The sequence below is a fragment of the Lissotriton helveticus genome, chromosome 5_1 (assembly GCF_964261635.1).
Source record: "Lissotriton helveticus chromosome 5_1, aLisHel1.1, whole genome shotgun sequence".
Lineage (NCBI taxonomy): Eukaryota > Metazoa > Chordata > Amphibia > Caudata > Salamandridae > Lissotriton > Lissotriton helveticus.
The window spans coordinates 1,327,673,302-1,327,694,842 of record NC_136065.1 but is presented as its reverse complement, the minus strand read 5'-3'; the positions used below and the strand labels follow the sequence as shown (position 1 = coordinate 1,327,694,842).

At 47.4% G+C, this 21,541-nt stretch overlaps 1 protein-coding gene across 5 annotated transcripts in view; it reads right to left on the bottom strand.

Moving 5' to 3' along the window:
- Nucleotides 1-21,541, bottom strand: part of PPP1R12B (protein phosphatase 1 regulatory subunit 12B) — a 916,156-nt gene that overhangs the window by 740,716 nt on the left and 153,899 nt on the right. The window lies entirely within an intron of this gene.

The window sequence follows — 21,541 nt, the reverse complement described above, 5'->3', positions numbered from 1 at the left end:
CTTTTCGGCGCAGACGAAATCTTATGCCTACAGTATGTGGCTTGGGAATCCGCCCTCTGCTCCATTGGCTAGCTCCATAAATGGAGGCTAGCCATTGGAACAGAGATCTGTCCGTCAATTGCGGAGCAGATTCGGGGGCGTTCCCGAGAATTTTAGGCTTTCTGCTCACGTCATGTGGCGGTGGGCGGATTTTTTTTTTTTCTCGTCCTGTTTTGGTCAGTTTCAAAGTGTCCTTTGCAGGAGTGGGCTACGAGATTGAAGTTGCCAGGATGCGGTGGGCTGCGCGATTTCTTTCCTTGCAGGTAAACGGCATTTAAAAAAATAAATGTATCCAGTTTTCGCCCCCCCTCCCGCTGTCCGTGTGCCCGTTCCCACCCCCTCCCGCTTTCCGTGTGCCCGTTCCCGCCCCCTCCCCCGTCCGTGTGCCCGTGCTTCTTGTTTTCCGTTGGTGTGGAAATCTTTTTTTGCAATGTGGCCAGGCGAAATGTTTCTGCTCTGTTCCAAATTACAGAAGCAACAAAAAGGTGCATTTTTGAAGGTGTTTACATCAGTGCAAAGTTTCAATGACCCGGCCTAACTTAGCAACTATCGTCTAAGCCACATTTCCTTCGTAGGCTACATACATATCAGGAGGCAGCGGCTTCTATACGTTTGGGTATTCAAGATGAAGACGCTAAACCGGGCCTCGTTCCGGAGGAAGGGGTCTGCCAGCAGGACTGGGAGGACCGAGGAGCAGTGGGGCCAGGGATGCGCCTAGAGGCGGGGGAAGGAGGTGTTACATGACTGGGGTGTGCCCTTCATTCCGGGCGTGTCATTCCTGGTGTGGAGTTAGTGGGAGGCACCCTGCGTCCTGACTCCCGGTGCAGCATCGCTCAGGCCCACCTTTGGCTCCGCCCAGCGATCGCCCTTAATCTCTGCCTCATGTCCGGAGCAGGGCGCAGACCCCTCCAGAGAGCGGGCCAGGGACAGCTTCTTGGCTCGTGTCCTCTTTAGGCCGATTGGAACATTTTCTTGCAGGGGTGACGTAGCAGGCAGAGCAACAGCTGCAGGAGTAAACTGGACTCGGTGCAGTAAAAGGAACGTCAAGATTATTGCCGTTTTGCATTTTTATGTCTTTACATTTCTCATATCTGTCAAGCGCCTGTTCTGGAAATGTCTATATCAATGTTTCCTGGGTGATGGCAGAAACATTTTTTACGCTGTTCCTTGGTCTAACTTCCTCTCACGGTCCCCCTACTCCTCGGCCTAAACAATAAAAACCTATTTTGAAAATGTTTGAGTGTATTAATGGCGGTTCGGCGTTTCTACAAACAGGGGCAAGAACATGCCAATGCTTTAAGTGGGCCGGGTCCCTCCTGGTCTCGGACCTGAAAGTATTTAAAAACGCACTTTGAGACAGGTCCATGTCGGGGACTGTATTCATGTCCTTAACTAAAACACTGAGATGATTTCGTGGGTGTCAAACAGTTGCACCCAATCTATAAAATATATCATCACACAAAGAAAGGAGAAACCAATAATGTGATTCGTTCTAATTGTTGTGAATATCATGCGCCTGAACTTAAAAATGTTTCCGAGTGATATCTGAAAGCCCACCGGTGGCACGGTTTGTTCTGTGTGCTGTTTAATGACGTGCTGCGGAAACTACGTTTTATGAAGAGACATTCCTTTAGTGTTAATGCTCAGATAAGAAAGAGATTGGCTGCCGATTGTGCATGCACATGCCACAAGCAGTCTTTAATCTCGCTAATGGCCCAGCTACACGTTAACCTGCGAGAGGAGTGTTCTTGATATTTTATGCAGGCTCCTGGTGGCTAGTGGTCTCGGGATGTCAGACAAAGTCACTGTCCCTTTAACGGGGTGAAGTAGTAGATATGTACATTGAGGTTCTGCAGGCGCCTGCACCTCAAATAAGGTTCACATTTAATCAGGCGCATGCACCACACACCTACGCAGATGCGCTGAAAGATTTGAGCACTGTTAAGTACAGGCCTGCAAAATGGCATCAGATGACATGCAGCTATACAACTTGTGCCGCACAAACTCGTGCAACTAGGAGAACTGCCAGTTGAAGAATCCTGGCGGAAACCGGGAGGTACTATGGCTTTTACAAGAAGGAAAGGGATTCAACTGGACCCAAAGAGACCCAGACGGATGCAGGAAGACTTTATTCTATGTAACAATGAACCAAAAGAGAACATAAGAGTCAAACATGACACAGCACCTTTCTAAACATAGGACAAGTGCAGTACAGAGAGTGCTTGGCAAAAGTTTAAAGAAATACTAGCTCTCCCACAGGGATTGCAATTAGGGGTGGGCGGGCAGCTACGCTCCGTCCACGGAGCATGCGTAGTGCCGTCTGCTACGCATTTTGCGGTGCGGGCGTAGTAGCCGGCACTACGCATGCTCCGTGGATGAGCGTAGCTGGCCCGCCACCCGCCTCCCTCCCGCCCTCAGTAAATACCCCCTTCAATGTTTAAATAAGTTTAAAACCACTTACCTGGTCCGCACGCGTCCCGGGGCTCCCTCGTCTTTTTCAGTGCGCGTCTTGAACCCTAATGCGCATGCGTGGCCGCCCGCGCATTTCTCGCTAGAAATGCGCATGCGCGGGCGGCCACGCATGCGCATTAGGGTTCAAGACGCGGGCACTGAAAGAGATGAGGGAGCCCCGGGACGCGCGCGGACCAGGTAAGTGGTTTTAAACTTATTTAAACATTGAAGGGGGTATTTACTGAGGGCGGGAGGGAGGCGGGTGGTGCGTAGTGGGGCTACGCGAAGTGCGCAGGTGGGCGTCGTTTCTCGCCCACTTTGCGTAGCTTCGCGAAGCCCCACTACGCTCACTACGCCCAGGGTTAATTGCAATAAACTTTGCTTCTGTGAAAAAAAAAAATAGTGATGTCTAAAATAAAGAGATAGAGACCTGCAATATCACTCATGGGAGTGAAATAGTTATAGCCTCTTCTGCAGCTACCAATCTGTAGGATTATTGAAATGGAGTAGAATTTATAAAATGCACCCCTCCCCCGTCCATCTGCAAGATAGGACGGGTTTTTTTTTTTTAATCGGAGCCTGAGAAAACCTGTCTGCCTCGAGGCCTCTAGTCACATATCTCGCAGTGTGTGGGGGGGGCTCGCAGTGTGTGGGGGGCTCTGTGTGGGGGGCTCTGTGTGGGTGTGTGGGGGGGCTCTGTGTGGGTGTGTGGGGGGGCTCTGTGTGGGTGTGTAGGGGGGGCTCTGTGGGTGTGTGTGGGGGGCTCTGTGTGGGGGGCCTCTCTGTGGGTGTGTGTGTGTGTTGCATTTGCGAGAGATTAAGCTATTGGCATTGTAAATGACAATGCCATTTATTTATCTGTTTTCAAAACCAACACAAATACAAATGTTGTCATTTACAATGCCAGTAGCTCTAACTTTTTCAAAGGCGAAACCGTTGCATTGTAAATGCTTGTTAATATTGTTGCCTTAAATCGCACACATCTGCTTGAAATCAGACGCTTAGCATAGCCAATAGGTTTCGCCTTTGGGGCCTTCTAGGTGTTTAGTTAACCAGCACAATATCCTTCGTGCAACGTCAGCACTATAGTCAGTGATTGAAATGGATAGGAAAAGGGTTCACTTAGCTTGGTATAAGATTTGTTTTTATTATCCGAGTTATTTAATTCCCTCAAATTGTAAAGCGCTCTGATATCCTTCGGGATCAAGTTTGCACTATAAAAAACTTTATAAATAAACAAACAAATAAATATAAGCAATATTTAACACATCAAAAAATAGAAACTCTCAGTGTGGAATTCCACTCATAAGGGATTCGGCATTTTGTTTTGAAGTAATGAATGCACCTTCAATTGTGACAGGAATCAGCTTTGAGAGATCGCTTCGGCACAAATGGAGGCTGAGCATTGGTTTAACTGGGTTTTGTTTGATTTGATGTATGTAAGAGACTGGCAAGGAACTTTTTATATGGGCCTAAATTACCAGCGAAGGGGATCTGCTGACATTTACAAATCATGAGGCCAAAGGTACAGTGGTTTATAAATGTGCCCTAAACACCAAGGTGGAAATATGGGACCATATTACACATTACTCGTTATGTATGTTTATATTGCATGACTCGTTGATTTTAGTACTCTTTAGAAATATTTAGAGGATTTGAACACGATCGGTTTAGTGTTTGTTGTCTCGTTGAGACTGCAGATAGGTCTGTCAATGTTTTTAGAAATGTGTGTTATAGTTGGATAACATCCTAATGCATCCTTAAATGTGTTTTTCTTTTGTAGTACAATTACCCTATAGCAGAGGTTCATTAAGATATATAAAGAAAGAAAAAGTGCAATGTGGAACAGTACATTTTTACCAACTGGTTCTGTATTTACAAAGTTTATTTTCAGACACTGGCGGAGGATTCATAAGTAGATGCTTACATAAAGGCCGATCTTGCTAGGTTGAATTTGTCAGGGGTGCAGATTAATGTTATAAGAGCAGCACTATGATTGTGAAAGCATTTTTTTTTTACCACACTGAAAGAAAGACGAAATGCTGTGTTTCACTTTTATTGTTTAGGGAAGGTAAATATCCCGCAAATTAATTCAGCACTGGAACTGCAGGAAATCATTCAGTTAGGCTTTTTTTTTTTACATACAAGCTTAGAAACCACCAACATTCAATAAGAAGGTTTAAGAATGTAAAAGGATCGCGGTGAGTAGGCAGCTGCCTGACCTCACCAGATAATTCTTGGGGCAAAACGTTGATGTTATAACTGTTTTTAAACTGTGAAGCGCTTTTTAATTAAGCTCTCTAGCAACTTTTAAAACCTCTTACATTGCTCATTATTTGCTCACTTTGTACATTGTTCTTCTCGGCTCCCGCCTCGGTCCCCCAGCTGACTGCTGTTGGGCATGGACACCAAACACTAGCAAGCGCAGGGCATTTCCGGTAAAAGAGGGGGCAGAGCCGTCCCTCCGCCTGCCCCTCTACTTAAACCGATGTGCCAGCGTGCGAGCAGCTGACGCACGTAGGGAGTGCACCGCTGTCTCGCCTAAGGCAAGCCCGTCTGCGCCTGAACGAGTCCAGGGGCCAGGACCCCTGCCACTCGCAACATAGATCTCAGCAATTCGCTAACCTACTCCAGGAACGCCATCATTGAGCTCAACAGACATGCCCCAAGCATCTACACAAGATGCATCAAAGCATCCCCTAAAAACAACTAAGGGCCATACATGTCTAAATTGCAAATGGTGCAGCCTAGCACACGTAGAACGACCACCCAAAATGATAAGAAATGAATTAAGAACTAAATGCCTATACTTCAATGCCAGATCAATACCTAAACACTCCTTTGAAATCCGGGACACTATTAACGAACTGAACCCCGACTTACTTTTTATAACCGAAACCTGGCTAGACGAAAACAACTGCCCTGATATAGCAAACACACTATCCCCGAAATATACAATTTTAACACAAGATAGGCAAGGGAGAAGATGAGGGGGGCTTGCCATTATATTCAAGGACAACCTCAACTGCCTCCCTATTTCAGCAGCCCAGCTTGATGAGCACGAAATACTAGCATTCCAAGTGTCTAAACATAATCACATCCTACTAGGGGAGCGGTGATTTACAACCCCCCCCTACCCCGGCTACCAGAACATTTAGGTACTCCCTATACCAACAAAGACGCATTGAATCTCGAAACAGAGATCACCCACACTTTGAATCTATGTGCCCCCAAAATCAAACCTAAATCCATGAAAAGATCCACCTCGGAAAAATTGTATACACCATAAATCAAAGCACTAAAAAAGAAGTGCAAAACTCAATTACATAATTGGAGAATGCCCAGATCGAACACCAATAAACTATCCTACAAAACCGATCTCAAAATTTATAACCATGTAATAAAAAAAGCAAAAAAGACACTTCGCACAAAGAATAAACGAAAATGGCAACTCAACTAAAGAGCTATACAAAATCGTAAGAGAACTATGCAAACCCACCTGCATGTCCCAAACACTGCACCGTTCAGCAGAGAGCTGTGAAATGATTAGTAAGGTTTTCAAAGACAAAATAGAGAACATTTACTCAACATTTAACCTAAACACCCCAGTGGTTCCTACTAACTGGGGGAAAAACAGACCCCCTTTTCCAACAATCACGCTAAACTGGATAGGTATGCCCCGATTACTGAAGCAGAAGTTCCCATAACTATGAAAAAAATCAAATCAGGATCCCCTTTGACCTCTGCCCACACTTCATCTTCAGGCAGATCATACCCACCCTCACCCCATTTATTACGCAGCTATTCAATAATTCCCTAGAAACAGCAACCCTTGTCGAGACATGGAAACAAGCCATAGTAACTCCACTATTAAGAAAAGCAGGTGCAGATGTGACGAACCCGGTCAATTACAAACCTATTTCTCAACTCCCGTACCTCTCCAAAGTGTTGGAGAAGTCGGTCAATAGACAGTTGTCCAACTACCTAGAAGACAACAACTTATTGGACCCCTCTCAAACGGGGTTTAGGCCACCAACAGCACAGAGGCTACTCTTCTGGCCGTCACGGATAATATTAGAACATTATTGGACCAGGGCAAGGCTGTGGCCCTGATCCTGTTAGACCGGTCGGCAACGTCCAACATGGTCTCCCACCACCTCCTACTAGAAAATCTACATGAGCAAGGAGTACACGGAAAGGCCCTTCAATGGTTCAGTTCTTTGCTGAGCAACAGAACTCAAAGTGTACAGCTAGGTGCCTTCTCATCCAAACCAAAAAAAACTGAACTGCGGTGTCCCGCAGGGACATCCCTCTGCCCCAAGTTGTTCAATGCCTATGTTTCACCCCTGGCACAAATTAGGACAAAGTAGGGTTCTGGTGTGTGCTCCTACGAGGACAACACGCAACTAACAATTGCTATCGGGGAGGGGCATGACAACACCAAAATGAAACTTAACAGCTGCCTGACCGAAATGGCTAACTGGTTGGCAGACCACTGCCTAAAGCTAAACGCACACAAATCCGAGATCCTGCTCTTCGGAGAGGCCAAACATATTTGGGACACATTCTGGTGGCCCTCCTCATTTGGAGACGCCCCAGAACCCAAGCACTGTGCGAAAAACTTGGGCATAACAATCTATCACAAACTATCTATGCAGGTCCATATACGAACACTATGGAAAAAACTTTGCCACCAAGAAACTTCTAAAAAGGCTATTCCCATGGATCCCCCTGGAAAGCAGGAAGACAGTCATACAGACCCTGCTGGTAAGCAGACTGGACTATGGCAATGCCCTCTTTGTGGGCATGCCAGACTACCTCTTCAAACGAGTACAGGGGGTGCAGAATGCTGCAGCCAAACTAGTGTGCAACAAAGACAAATACAGCTCAGTGAAGGACTGCCTAAAACAACTCCACTGGCTGCCCATGCATCAAAGAGCATGCTTCAAGCTCCTTGGACATCCCAACAAAACACTTCATTACACAGGCCCCACGATCCTCCAGAACAAAATATGTTTCTACACTCCCACCAGATCACTAAGATCACAACACCGTGTGCTTGCCGAAACAAAAAGAATAAATCCAGAACGGGAGGCCGCAACTTTTCGCATCTCGCAGCATGGCACTGAAACGAACTTCCAGTTGAACTCAGGCTGACCAAAGATTACAATATTTTCAGGTGAAAACTCAAAACACACCTTTTCCCCAAAAACTGATTTCTGATCCTTCAACCTTGCAGATCCTACATTTCACCGTAATCCTTAGCGCTGTGATATCCCCAGGGATGAATGTTGCACTATATAAATATTAAATAATAATAATATGCAGAGTATTCACAACGGGCAACCGTGTAATATGGTGTAATATAGCCAGAGGGATCATTAAACCACAAAGCCAAAGGTTGAGTGATTTCCAAATGTCATCAGAACCCTGAATTATTCATGTTGGACCCATATTGCACAAGTACTTCTTATGTACTTTTTATTTTACTTGTTTATTTTGGGAGCCAATAACAGCATGCACTGAGTAGAATTAGTATATTTATGGTTTGTTCATATTTCTTTAATGAACAGTTGATATTTCATGAGCAAGGGTGTTGAAATTGTTTTAGCATTTTTAACAGCCCTACCAAACCGTTAAATTGTTCGTTTCCTTTTCTTTAGTTATTGGCAGCACTACCAAGCACTGCTAGTAAGTGCATGTCCTATGTCCGGTAATAATCTCCATGGTGACACACTGTCCCTTTATTAATACAGGGAGACCATTTTCATTCCTTTTTACGAATGCACATTACTCTGCTCGATAATCCTATAGGCAAGGAATTGTGTATACCATCTGAAAAAAATGTCAGTTCAATGGTAGCAAAGTCATCCACAAATGTTATACTCTCTGAGAATGTTGCCATTTCAGATCCCTAGGAAGAATTCATGGGAAAGAACAGTCAAAAAGGGGTCAAAACATTTACAATGTATAGTGATAGAGACTTGCAGACATAATTAGAGTAGCGTGTAGCAAATTATTCCCTGGTCCACTGATTATTTTTAACAGTAAAACCAAAACTTGACAACTTTGTTCTAAACAGTGTATATGTTGCACACTACATTATTATTGGTCACTTGCACTGTGTTGTTGGATTACTTGGAGCACATTCGTACAAACTTGTTCTTTGAATTGTTGTAGATACAAACCAATGCATAACTATACAACAGTCATGTTACCTCTGAAGTTTTATTTGATGATGGCCTCATTTAAAACAGAAAGCAGCTGTACATTTTGTGACCTTGACAACTAGAAGTGTCTAGATCCTCTTGAATTTTAGATATACATAGAAGATGACCTCTAATGTCAATAAATTATAAAGTTAATTAAATATTGTTTGATGGAACCATTAATTTTGTTAATATACAAGTCAGCCCAGTTTTTTAGGTTTTTCTGGACATACCCCGTTGTTAGGTCGAGCCTGGGCAGCGTATGCGCTGATCTGCGAGGTATGCTGTATTCAGGTGTGGACCTGAAACCCCATCCACTCTCCGCCCATATTTTTTCATTGGGTTATGTCATGGTCCTTTATAAACTGTGGCTTTTCATTGGTCAGTGGGTTTAACAGTCCCTCCTTAGTAATGCCATGTCTAATCTTGTAGCCTCCCATAAGGACTGGCCCTCTTACGTGTGAGTTTCATGGTAAGCTTTAATTACAGCCTCCAAGAACTATTTCCTTAAATGGTTTTCACCTGCCTGCTATGGCAGGCAAGACATGCTCTTTCCTATTGCTATTTCTTATTGTTTTATTTGCAGCCCGAGCGCGGCTGCATTTTTTTCTCTATGTTTTCACTTTATTTACAAGCACCCCACGACGAACTTTCTTGTTAATGGATGCCGTGCCCCTTTCTTTAGACGAGCTGCGTCTAAAGAAAGGGACGCGGCCGCCATTAAAGTGAGAACAGCATGGTGCGTGTTTACAAAAAATAGCATTTGTCTGTCATGTTGACAAACAAATGCTTTTTTTTATAAAAGCACCCTATGCAGCGGTTTCACACTACTAGCAGACGCGGACCTTTCTTTAGACGAGGCTCGTCTAAAGAAAGGGGCACGCCCTCCATTAACAAGAAAGCTCTCATGGGGCGCTTTTACAAAAAAAAGTATTTGCAATGTAATAGGTCTCTGTTGGACTTGGCCCTTCTGGCAGGTTCACCCCTAAACTTTTTGCTTTTAATGGTGACCTGGTGATGGTGATTTTTGGGTTCTGCGCACTTTCACTGTGTCCCACTTTGAGTGCATGTGGTGAGATAGGCCTGCCCTCCCATAGGAATGAATGAGGAATGTATGTGTCCCTGGTAGTTCCTAACGTGTGGGGTGTACAGGCTCGAGTCTGGTATGTGCGGACTCGTGTGATTAAATGCTTCGCAATGATGTATGTGGCATGATTGTGTCTTGTGCGGAAGTACCACTTCTAGAAATGGCTATGTGTGTGCAGTGAGGGTGCTGGAGCGTTATTGGCTGGAGCTGGCTGGCATGCCAGGCTCGAGGATGTCTGGATGGGTCTGCCCAGTGGTGAGTGCTGAGATCAGCATGCTGATGGCTGGGGAGGAGTGCACCTGGTTCCTAATGGGGCTGGGCTTTCCCCACACAATGCTGGCTCCGCCCCCTGTGGTGCGTCTAACGACCCTAGCCTCCCCAGTGAATGAAAGGGGTGGTTGGGCCATCAAGGGTGCTCCAAAACCAGCTGCGACTGGTTTCTCCCCACCCTGCACCTAAAGACAAAGGAATGTGGTGTATAAAAATGGGGCTGTGTCCCCACAGAAGTGGTTCTCTTCCAGGATCCTGCCTGAGGGGGCTGCTGCTGTTGCTGGGCCAGAGGACCGCCACTTGTTATTGTTAATATAATTTTATATCGCGCCTAATCACCTGCAGGTCTCTAAGCGCTAGGAAAGATGGCAACAGACAATAACATAACAGGGTGGAAGCAGAGACCGAAGCTGGATTATACTATGCTCAAACTTCTACTGAACAGTAGCGTTTTTAAGCTCTTTCTGAATTGTAACAGATTTCCTTCCCCGCGCAGCATCCCAGGGAGGCTGTTCCATAGCTGGGGAACTAACACTGAAAAGGCTCTCCCTCCCTTCGTCGCTAGGCTGTAGCGAGGACAGGTCAATAGCTGGGCGTCTGAGGACCGGAGTGTTCTCATAGGACAATACAGCTGTAGGCAATCTTTAATGTAGGCTGGGGCCTTGCCATAGATTGCCTTATGGGCTGTACATAAGCTCTTGAATTCCACTCTTTCTTTAATTGGAAGCCAGTGCAGGCTTTGTAATAGGGGGGTAGCTTTAGACCTCCTCGGGAGTCTAAAGATCAGCCGGGCAGCGTCATTCATTAAGACCTGAAGCCTACTGGTAAGCGTTTTGGGTAAGCCGAGGTAAAGGGCATTACCATAATCAATTCTGGAGATGATGGTGGCAGCCACTATTGATCGCATCATAGGCTGTGAGATGATAGGAGATATCTTCCGCAGTTGCCGATTGAGGTTTGTACAACTGCCCACAACCGACGAGATCTGAGGGGCCATCGACAGATCACCATCCAGCTTGATCCCCAGGCTTTTTACAGACGGGCTTGGTTTTGGAGCAGGGCCTAACTCCATGGGCCAGTAGAGGTCACACCAAGGTGAAGTAGTGGATGGGATAACTAAGACCTCAGTCTTGTCTGGGTTAACTTTTAACAGGTTATCCGTCATCCATTGCACTGTGAACCTCAAGATGTTCTGGGCTTGGAGTTGTGCGGCCGTAGTATCGTTGACACTTAACAGCAATTGCGTGTCGTCCGCATAGTTAAAGATTTTACAGCCCATAGTGGCCAACGAAGCGATCAGCGGTTGCAAGTAGAGGTTGAATAGAAGCGGGGACAGGGCAGACCGTTGCGGTACCCCACACTCTAAAGTCCCCGTCTCAGATGTTTCATCCCCCAGTTGTATCTTTTGGGTCCTTCCTGTAAGGAAGGATTGCAACCATTGAAAGGCCAGGCCCTTAATCCCAAAGTCCTTTAGTCTTTCCAAGAGCAAGGCATGGCTGACAGTATCGAACGCCGCTGATAGGTCTAACAAAATCAGGGCGCTCGATTTCTTACAGTCAGCCATGCCTCTTAATTCGTCCAGCACCGAGAGCATCACCAGCTCGGTGCTGTGATGCGCTCGGAAACCTGCCTGTCGATCATGGAGTAGATGGTGGGATTCCAGATAGAGGGACAGGGATTTTAAGACATGCTGCTCAAGGATTTTTGAGAGAAAGGGCAGCTGGGAAATAGGTCTGTAATTCTTTAACACCGCAGGATCCGACCTCGGTTTTTTCAGCAAGGGTCTTACCCGCTCCTCCTTAAGTTCAACCGGTAGATATCCTGTATCTAGCGATCTGTTGAGGAGGGAGATGATACATTCCTCTAATAGAGGACGCGCAACACGGAAGATCTCAGGTGGGCATGGATCAGCTGGGGAGCCAGATTTGATTTTACCCATCAGCTGTTCCAAAATCAGTGCATCCATCTCCGGAAACACTTCAAGGGAGCAGCCGATCACGTTTTTAGATGCTGAAGCGATGGAAGTCCCCATTACCACCCTGTTCTCTATCTCCTGGATAATGATCTTCACCTTCTCCAGGAAATAGGCCTGAAAGATGTTGCAGTCAAATGGAGCCTTGGAGTTATCGGGTTTTTTACTCAACTCAGCCAGTATTTTAAAGGTCTCTTTCTGAATGTTCGCAGCCTTGCTTAGGCGGGACTCAAGATATTCCGCTTTAGCTTGAGTCATAAGATTTTTATATTGGTGGAGGGAGGCCTTATAAGTTTTCCTGTCCGTGTCCTGCTTGGTTTTCCTCCACAATCTTTCTAACTTCCTAAGCTTTGTTTTGGTTTCCCTTAAGAGTGGCGTAAACCAGGGAGCCCCTTTCCCAGAACCCTTTATTCGCTGTATTCTCACCGGCGCTATTTGGTCGATAGCCCGAGTCATACTCCTCGTTAATTCAGAGTATTCACGGTCCAGGCTGCGGTCCAGCTCTATGACCTGGGGTGTTACCGGAAACGCCTTGGTCAAAAACACTAAATCGACTTCAGCCCATTTCCGGGTTTTTCTGAAGCCAAGCGAGTTACGAACAACACCGCTTTTAAGGGGGGCCTCACAGGAAACCAAATGGTGATCAGACCAAATGCAAGGCACTACCTCTTTAAGGGTTAGACTGGCATCTGTGGTCCACACGAGATCAAGAGTGTGGCCTTTTTCGTGTGTTGGGACATCCACAATCTGTTTAAAGCCCAGCGCAGACATTAAAGTGTCTAGCTGGCGCATGGGTAAATCCCAATTGGGCGTATCCCAGTGTAAGTTAAAATCACCTGTTACCAGAATTTTCGTATATCTAGAGCTTAGGTCGGATATAATAGGACAAAATAAATCATGGAACAGTGGAGTTGACTTAGGCGGGCGGTAAACTGACAAAATCACCCAGCACACATTGTGTACGGTGACCTTTACCCCAAGCAAATCAGTCAGGTCAATTGTCTCTGATAGTACCTTTTCAACTATCATAGTCTTCCTATAGAAGATAGCTACCCCACCCCCACCCCCGTGAGCCCCCAGGGCGGTTGTGCCACATTACATCATATCCGCTTGGAAGGGCAGCAATGATATCAGGCGTCGAATTCTCACCCGTCCAAGTCTCCGAAAGAGTCAGGACATCAATATCGCTGTCCTGAAGCATACTATATACCTCCAAATGGTGGCAGTGGAGCGAGCGAGTATTAAGGCTAGCTATTTTTAATACAGGGTATTTACCCAGGGGGGATAAAACCTTATCAGGGTGCAATATGCCATAGTTTTTAAGCATCAATGAGACCGTCTGATCGACCATAGGCTCACCTCTATTCAGGGATTTTAACTCCTCCGTGGAGTACATGCGCCGCTGACCAGTAGTCCCAGCCCCTGCGCCCGTTCGTGCGCGGACGGGCGCAGACGGGCTGGACTCTGGCGTGACTCCGGCGCTGCTCCGGCGAGCCCGCAGCGCGTGTCCGCTGCGCGTCAGCATGGCCAGTTTAAATAGATACCGGTCTAGCGTCCTTATGACAACTAGACCGTGCAAGCTACTCGGCGCTTCACCCCCAACCCAAGATGTCCGCCGTAATGCTGCCTAGAGGGAAAGGGACCCGCGCTAACACGGTGAAATAACTATTATTGTGCAGGTGAGTGGGCGTTTTAAAAACAAGGTAGAATAAACAAGTAGTTTCTAACAGAAATACAAAAAAACGGGAAACTTTAAAATCGCGTGTAAATTTCTCCTATGAGCGCAGTACGCTCTGCCTTACTCCTTGTAGTGTTAGGTTTCCAGTGACAGGCCGCCTAATTTGCCCAGTTAAATAGATACCGGTCTAGCGTCCTTATGACAACTAGACCGTGCAAGCTACTCGGCGCTTCACCCCCAACCCAAGATGTCCGCCGTAATGCTGCCTAGAGGGAAAGGGAACCGCGCTTACACGGTGAAATAACTATTATTGTGCAGGTGAGTGGGCGTTTTAAAAACAAGGTAGAATAAACAAGTAGTTTCTAACAGAAATACAAAAAAACTTGGACTGTCTCCCTGCCTGGAGACCCAGTGAGCTGGCTCTGGGCCCAGCCTTGCCCCCCCTGCCTGCCTAAAAACTTTGCTGGACTTTTGCTCACCCTTCAAGCACCTGGAAGCACTGTATTTTGTGCCCTAGCGCTTGGGAGCGCTTATTTCTGCTGTTAGCGCTAGGGAGCGCTTTAATTTGTTCTAGCGCCTGGGAGCGCTCTTCTGGTCACCTAAAGCGCCTGGAAGCGCTTTAATCGTACTATAGCGCGGGGAGCGCGTTATTTGTAAAGGCCGATGCCCACCCAGCATTGTCCGCATCCGAGGGTGCCCACCCATCACTTTGTCCGGTAAATTGCCCCAGAGATTGTCCCCGCAGCCGCCCGGCCCACCGCAGGAAGTCAGGCAGGCCGGGGGCGGGACAAGCAGACAACCGGAAGTAGGACTGAAGAGCAGGAGGCCGCGGGAGCCGACCTCGCGCCCCTGCCCTGCGGATCCCAGCTGAGGTGTAGCGAGGCCCCGGAGAGGAGGAGCCCCGCCCGCGGCACCCGAGGAGCAACGCCAGAGGAGGAGACCAGTTTCAGCGTGACATCGAAGCCCCCGCCTCAGAGCCGGTGAGTGGAGTCCCGGGGCTGCGCTGAGGAGAGGAGGGGGGGCATCGGGCAGTATCAGAAAGGGAAGAGCGGCCCCGGTTGCTGGAGGGCCGCTCCCCTGTTGCGGTGCCACGTTTGTTCTACGAGCCCTGAAAGGCTCCAAGGGTGCATTTTTGGTGAGAGAGCGGCCCCGGCAAGCAGCGGGCCGCTCCCCCAACACCGGGCACAATTTCCCGAGCCTAAGAGGCTCCAACGAGCGGGAGCTTTTCTGTCGAGCCCACGAGGCTCAGGGGGCATACTGGAGTGACGAGCCCGGAGAGGCAGCCTATTTATTTCATTTGGGTTATTGAGCCTACGAGGCTCCCACATGTTCGTTGGCCCCCTCGTCCTGAGGCACAGCAGAGAGCCATGGAGGCTCTAGGGGGCATCACCTTGGTTTGTTTAGAGCCCAGCGAGGCTCAAAGGTGCCACATTCGTGTTTAGAGCCCTGAGATAGGCTCTAGGGGGCAATTAGAGTATTCAGAGCCTGGAAGGCTCCAACGTTGGCCCCAGCACCTTCACACAGCTGCCCAGCACTTTGTGGGCAGCTACCACGTTTAGGCCCTGACATTGGGACACAGGGCGTCCTAGCCCTAGAGAGGCCAGTTGGCCTAGGGACTGCCACAGGTTGTGGCTAATGTGATTCTGGCGCATTTATGATTTATATGCCAAGGTGATTTGTGCGCAATTGTTTGTTCTTTTTCTGCACCTCTGAATGTGTTTTTATGCGTCATGTGCCTTGTTCTTACACCTCAGAATGTATTGTTGATGCATCATGTGTTTTCCTTCCTTACACCGCTGAATGTATTGTTGATGCATCATGTGTTATGTGCTTATACCCCTACAGATATTGTGATACTTAGGTGGTTGTTTTTAACCTAGTGCAGGTGGTGCTAGTGAGGTCCTGGTTACCAGTGATTACTGGTTGTGTACTTTATGTTCTAATTTGTGCTACAGTGATTTATATTCTATATTCTAAGTGCTATTTTTAACAGTGTTACTTCTAAAAGTGCTGATTCCTGACAGTGGTCCAGGTGGCCCTGTCTTGTACATATCCCCTGTAAATTCTGCCCGCGCCTCTGGCACATTGTAAAGTGTGTGTTTTCATCTAATGTGTTTTGGTGTAATACAAAGGCTATTTTTATAATAACCTTGTGTGGAGTTTCCTTTGTGGTGGGCCCTGGGTGTTGTTGCTGGGGGTGCATGCGCAAACACTTAACTCACATCGCCTCCGAGTTTAGCCTTGCTGCTCGCGCCACGTTACCTAGGGGGTGAGCAGGGGTTATCTTGGTGTGTAACTCCCTTGCCCTGACTTAGGAGTGGTGGTCTCTGACTGACTTTGGCGAAAGCCCTGGCCAGCCAGGGATCCCATTTCTAACAGTCTCGCATTTGTGAGAGTTTACGCTATTGGCATTTACAATGCCAAAAGCTCAAACTCTTGTAAATGTGTGACCTATTGCATTGAAAATGCTTGTTTTTTTACAGCAGTAGTGACCAACAGAATCTCGACTGAGCATCCATTGAGAAGTGATAACCTATACATACATCAGGTATTGCTAAAGTGAACAGTGCATGGTGTTGTGTAGTTCCGATACATCTATTTAGGATCTGCACGTTTAGACAACAAACTGTGGGATTGGTGTCAAGACTGATTCCAGACACCCCCAACGGATATGTTCGCCTGTATACCAGGTAGCTCACATTGCCACTATGAACCCCTCTAACCAAGGAGCAAATTGTTTCTGGCAACTATCCAACATGACAACCCTGTCCCCTCAGGGATCTTGGAAACAGTACAGTACTTTTCGCTCAGTCACTTTTTCTCACTTTGTCTCAGAGCGATACACAGAATAAACAATGTGGACGTTTTCAATAAGCATTTATTGAACCAGCGTCATTCTAGTGTAAAATAAATGTGCTGCAACAACCATAATACAGAAACAGATGTATACTGTTATAAACACTAACAGAGTAAACAGATGCTAGAATTCTACCATAGTGATAAAACAATAGATATAGGCTGGCATGTAAATACATGACATAATAATGAGTACTCCTAATGCTAACTCTAACAAAATGTAAATAGCATATGTAGGTGTATAGCCAAGAAAGCACCTAGGATAGAGCCAATCCTATCCTAAGCTGATCCTAAGAGATCAAAGGACCCCGTCTTGGTCTCAAGATGGACAGCCCACGAGGGATGTGTCGGAGTGTCTGTGTGCAGGAACCTCAGCGTCTCGTGTCAGCATGGAAGTCTTTCTTCCCTGCCGGCCCCAGCAAAGATATGGTGCTTATATACCCAAAAGGCACCCTCAAGGGTTCGACTACCTTGCTGTGTCATGCCGGCCGAGTAGGACGACAGTGAGGTACTTTATACACAGTTGTTATGCAGAAGATGGTAATCCTGCTGTGATTCTGAGAATCATCAAGCATTATAAATGAGGCTAGATTTTGGGGGAAATCATCCAACATTTATGCTGCATCGAACTAGGTAAAAGGTCAGCACCAAAAACAGTTATGCAATACAATTGCAGGGTAATGTAGGTAAAAGGTTAGGAGACTGCCCAGGCCTATATTGAGACACAGTGTAAATCATAACAAAAACTGCATGTTTAAAATAAGTTAAAAAATGTCCCAAATCTTTGGATCGTCATCTGACTTTATATAAATGGGTGACATTTTGAGCAAATTTCGAAGAGATGGTGGCGTGCAAGAATTATTCATTAACTAGCCCTCCGGAGTGCCTAAATTAAGTTAACTGGCAGGTTTATTCACTTACATGCACAGATTAGGAATTGTGACTGACAAACCCAATAGCGCCTATTTTGGCAAAACTCCCAGATTTGCATATAAATGATAAATAAACATTAGAACCGGTCTGCTGTCTCTTCATCAACTCACGATTAATAGAAAACCGATGAAGGCATGCAATCCTCTTTACTAAGACCAGCAATAATAGAAATGTGTGTGCAGAATATCCCACCTTCTGTATTTGTAGAATAATACACATTTCATATCTCTGCCATTTCTTGTTGACCCCAGAAATACATTCACTGAACCTTAGGTTGTTGGATTAAGTGCAGAGTCGAGGACTCCATTTGGTTTCCAGTGATTCTGCACTTTGCCAAGGAGTAAATGCAGTTCAAACTAGAACTGGGAGTTCCTTTGCTAGGTAGTTGAATGACAGTGAGACTGATGATCACAAAATTTACAATTGAGAAAAGCTATGGATTATTATCACTGTTTTACAAAGCATTTAGAAACCTCAAAACAAACCCCTTTCAAAATGACAGACCTCATTACGGCACAGAGCTGCAATGGCGGAGATAATGGTAATAAAACGCACTCGCTCCCCATAAATTTCAATAACATCTCAAGATAAATGGACTCGGAAATTACTTCAAATGGAGGCCGAATCAATAGCCGGAACAAAGGTTGCCCAACTTTCAGATAATATGCAATGCTAAAAGTAAACCACTACGTTGAAAACAAACTAATCGAGGGAATGACAAAGAAACTGCAAGCCTATATTTATTTGTATGGAAGTAGACACAAGAGTGGTGGTGCTAGAATTTAGATTTCTTAGTAGCACTCACTCCTGGCGGGTTCAACCAACTCTTGAATATGTGTGTGTGTGGAAAGGAAGGCTTGGCTGAGAAGGGTTATAACTTCAGATCCCAAAAGGCTCTAGGTGGTGAAGGTTACATTGGCAAGTCCAAAAAAGGACACAAGTTGTAGGAATAATAGCTTAGTACGAAAGCAGGGACTGCAGCTGAATTTATGAGTGCTCATCGGGGCCACTGGACATTTGTTAAGTGGAAAACACGTATATGCATTTTAAGAACCCCTCACTATAGATGACGACGCGTTCAAATGGCTGCGGGATAACAAAAAGTGATCAAGTCAGACTCTCCTCACTGCCCCAAATTGGTGCCAGGGCCAGTGTTGTACAATCTGAATGCAGTACAACCAATTGAAAAGGCTGGTTTGGCATCGAGCCTGCCGCCATTATAGCGGTCACGCCGGAACACCCCCCCCCCTCCCTGGTTATAAGGGGAGGGAGGGGCTGCTGCGCACAACAGTGAAGCTGCCCTCGACCTCCCCGAGGGGTCACCCAATCAGTGTGGGTTGCGGCCTGAACCGAAAGCACTTCCAAGTGCTTCCAGGTCAGGTTGCGCCCTCGCGGCGTAGGGGGAGACCATTTTAAACTGGTCTGCCTCATCTGCGGCATTAAAAGGGGTAGGGGAGCAGAGAGGCTTTCTCTTCGCTCCACTGCCCTCTCTGCTGGACACAACACCTGCCTGTCTGGTACGGGCTGGGAGGAGGCCTGTTAACTGTTGTTTTTTTTTTTAGGTATGCAAAGATCGGTGCATTTGGAGAAGGGCAGCTGTTGTTTTTTGGTCTCCGCTGCAGGTTTACAGAGATTGAAGCGTTTGGAGAGAAGCCGCTGTTGCTTTTGTCCCCACTGCAGATTGGGCGTTTGTGTAGGGATATCGAGCAAGGCAAGTTCAGCAGAAGAAGGACTAACGGGAGAGCGGCAGCGGGACGGATCAGCAGTTGCGGGTGTCGGCCCAGACTGCAGCTGCCATGGAGCCTGCATCGTGAGGAGGAACTACACGGGGAATCAAGATTGCTGGCAACGTGTATTGTCTTCCAAAACCGGAGCCGCCCAGGATCGCCTCTCAATGCGGAGGGACAGCTGGAAGCTGGCGGCCCGGTAGGGTAAGCACGCATTGGATGCGCATTGGGTGCTGCCGCATAGTTGCTTGGGGCGCATTGGTGAATTACACGGTTGGAATGACTGAAAGAAGAGCACCGCTGTAGTACACTGTTTGAGGCATTTGAGCACATTTATTAGGGTAATTATGCAAGCGTGAAGAAAAACATTCGGGGGAGGCCCGCATCACGCATAGCAAGCCGGGGGTTTTGGGGAGCAAGCACTGCCAGGTGGTATCAAAGTGTGCGAGTGGTATTGCGAGCTGTTAGGCCATGGGCACAGCAACTGGAAGAGGTTGGTTGGCTTTGTTGTGAGGGGGTACTTTGAGTTTGAAGGGAGCTGGGAAGCGCGTGTTTTCTCCCCTTTTTCCCTTCCTGATTGTGCTCCAGGAATCAAGAGAAGACACAGGAAAAGAGGAGCCCAGACACCATGTAACTGGTTTCATGGACAAAGAATTTTGTTGGCAGGACCTGCTGGGGGGCAGCACCAGAAAGCCGCATTACCATTGCCTCCGGGAGCCACGCGGGTTGGAGTTTCACTCACCTGCCCCACTAGATTAGCTGGTGGGTGGGAAGTGGCTCCGGTTGCGTGGGTGCTGGGCTGGCTGCTACAACTGCCAGGTAAGGGTTTGAGTATCCCAGACCGAGGGTCAGATGGTGATCGTTGAGGTTCCATTGAGTGTTGGGGGCGTGTTCAAAGCTTGTAATGGCCCCCAAGGCAAAGCAGGGTGAACGGCATGGAGGCATTTATGGAAAAAATGTTATGGGAAATGGCAGCTATGGGCCAAGCAATCACAGAATTACAGGAGAAGACTGAGGGGCTGGATGGGGCGTCAGGGAGCAGACCCAGGCGACCGATAGTTCCCCCTATGCCTTACTCTCCACCATGGACCAAGAGAAAGAGAGCCAGGAAAAGAAGGGGGGGGGGAGCAGAGGGTCACAGACGGGAGCGGGTTCCGGGGGCAGGTCCAGGGGGGGCCACCCCCGCAACCAGCAGCACCCGTGCCCATCATACCAAGTGTGCCGTCACCTGTGCCGTCCCCGGAACCAGCAGTACTGGCACCACTTATGCCAAGTGGGCCGTCACCTGTCCCATCCTCGGCGCCAGTCACGCCCAATGATAATACTCCACCGCATCCCACTCTTTTCCCCCAAGGGGTAAGTCCAGATGGGGTCAAACCAGCCCAACCAGAGATGGTGGCCAATTTGGCGGCATTACTCCCATGGTTGGAAAACGTGGTGAACTAGTCTCCTGTTGCGGAAATGTCTGGGAGTGAAGGGGATGCGACTGAGAAAGCCAGAAAAATAACTGCGGAGCTCACCAAGGCTAAGCCAAGTGAAGGACCGGCAGCACCGGTGGGGGTGGAGTTCCAGGGGGTGCAACCCCGGTGGTGAATGTCGGAGTTCCTCCACCTATACCCATGCCAACGGTCCAGGATTACCACAGCCAGGGGAGGTAACTCCAATAGGTACTTCAAAGTCCTTACCACCACTGGGTTTGGGGGAAATAAGGTCATCTAGGGAACACCTGGGGAGACAGCTTTCACAAGAAACAAAGGAGAAAATCTGGAATGGTGCATATGTTAACATATTTTCGCTGTTGATAGACAAAGCTGAAAGGAGGGGGGAGCAAGAAAAACAAAGAATGGACTCATCTCAGGGAATGGTCAAACATATTGTTAAAGTACAGGGTGGAAGAAAACCTGGTGAACTGGATAAGGGTTTTTTTCGATTTATATGGCAGTTATGTGTGAGCGTTTTACGGAGCGTGGTTCTGAGATGGCATGTTACCAGAACAGGATGACGTGCGCCCATGATAAATATGGGGGTCATGGGTGGAAAGCCTATGACAAAGTTTAGGAGAGCTAAGGCTTCAGATTCCTCCTAGTGTTGGAACCAGCAGGAAATGGTAATTTACCTGAACCACTTCCAGGCCCGCAGGACAACATAAGGGGAAATTCGCAAGACATTTCGGGGGCAGTCCTTTCGCTCAAGCCCAAAGGGGCAGACAGGGGGAGGGGGAAAGAAGGGGGGGGGCCTGTTGGGATTTTAACAAATGCACATGTAACAGGCTTGCAGGGACATGCATGTGCTTTCTGTGGCAACTCCTCCCACCCTCCA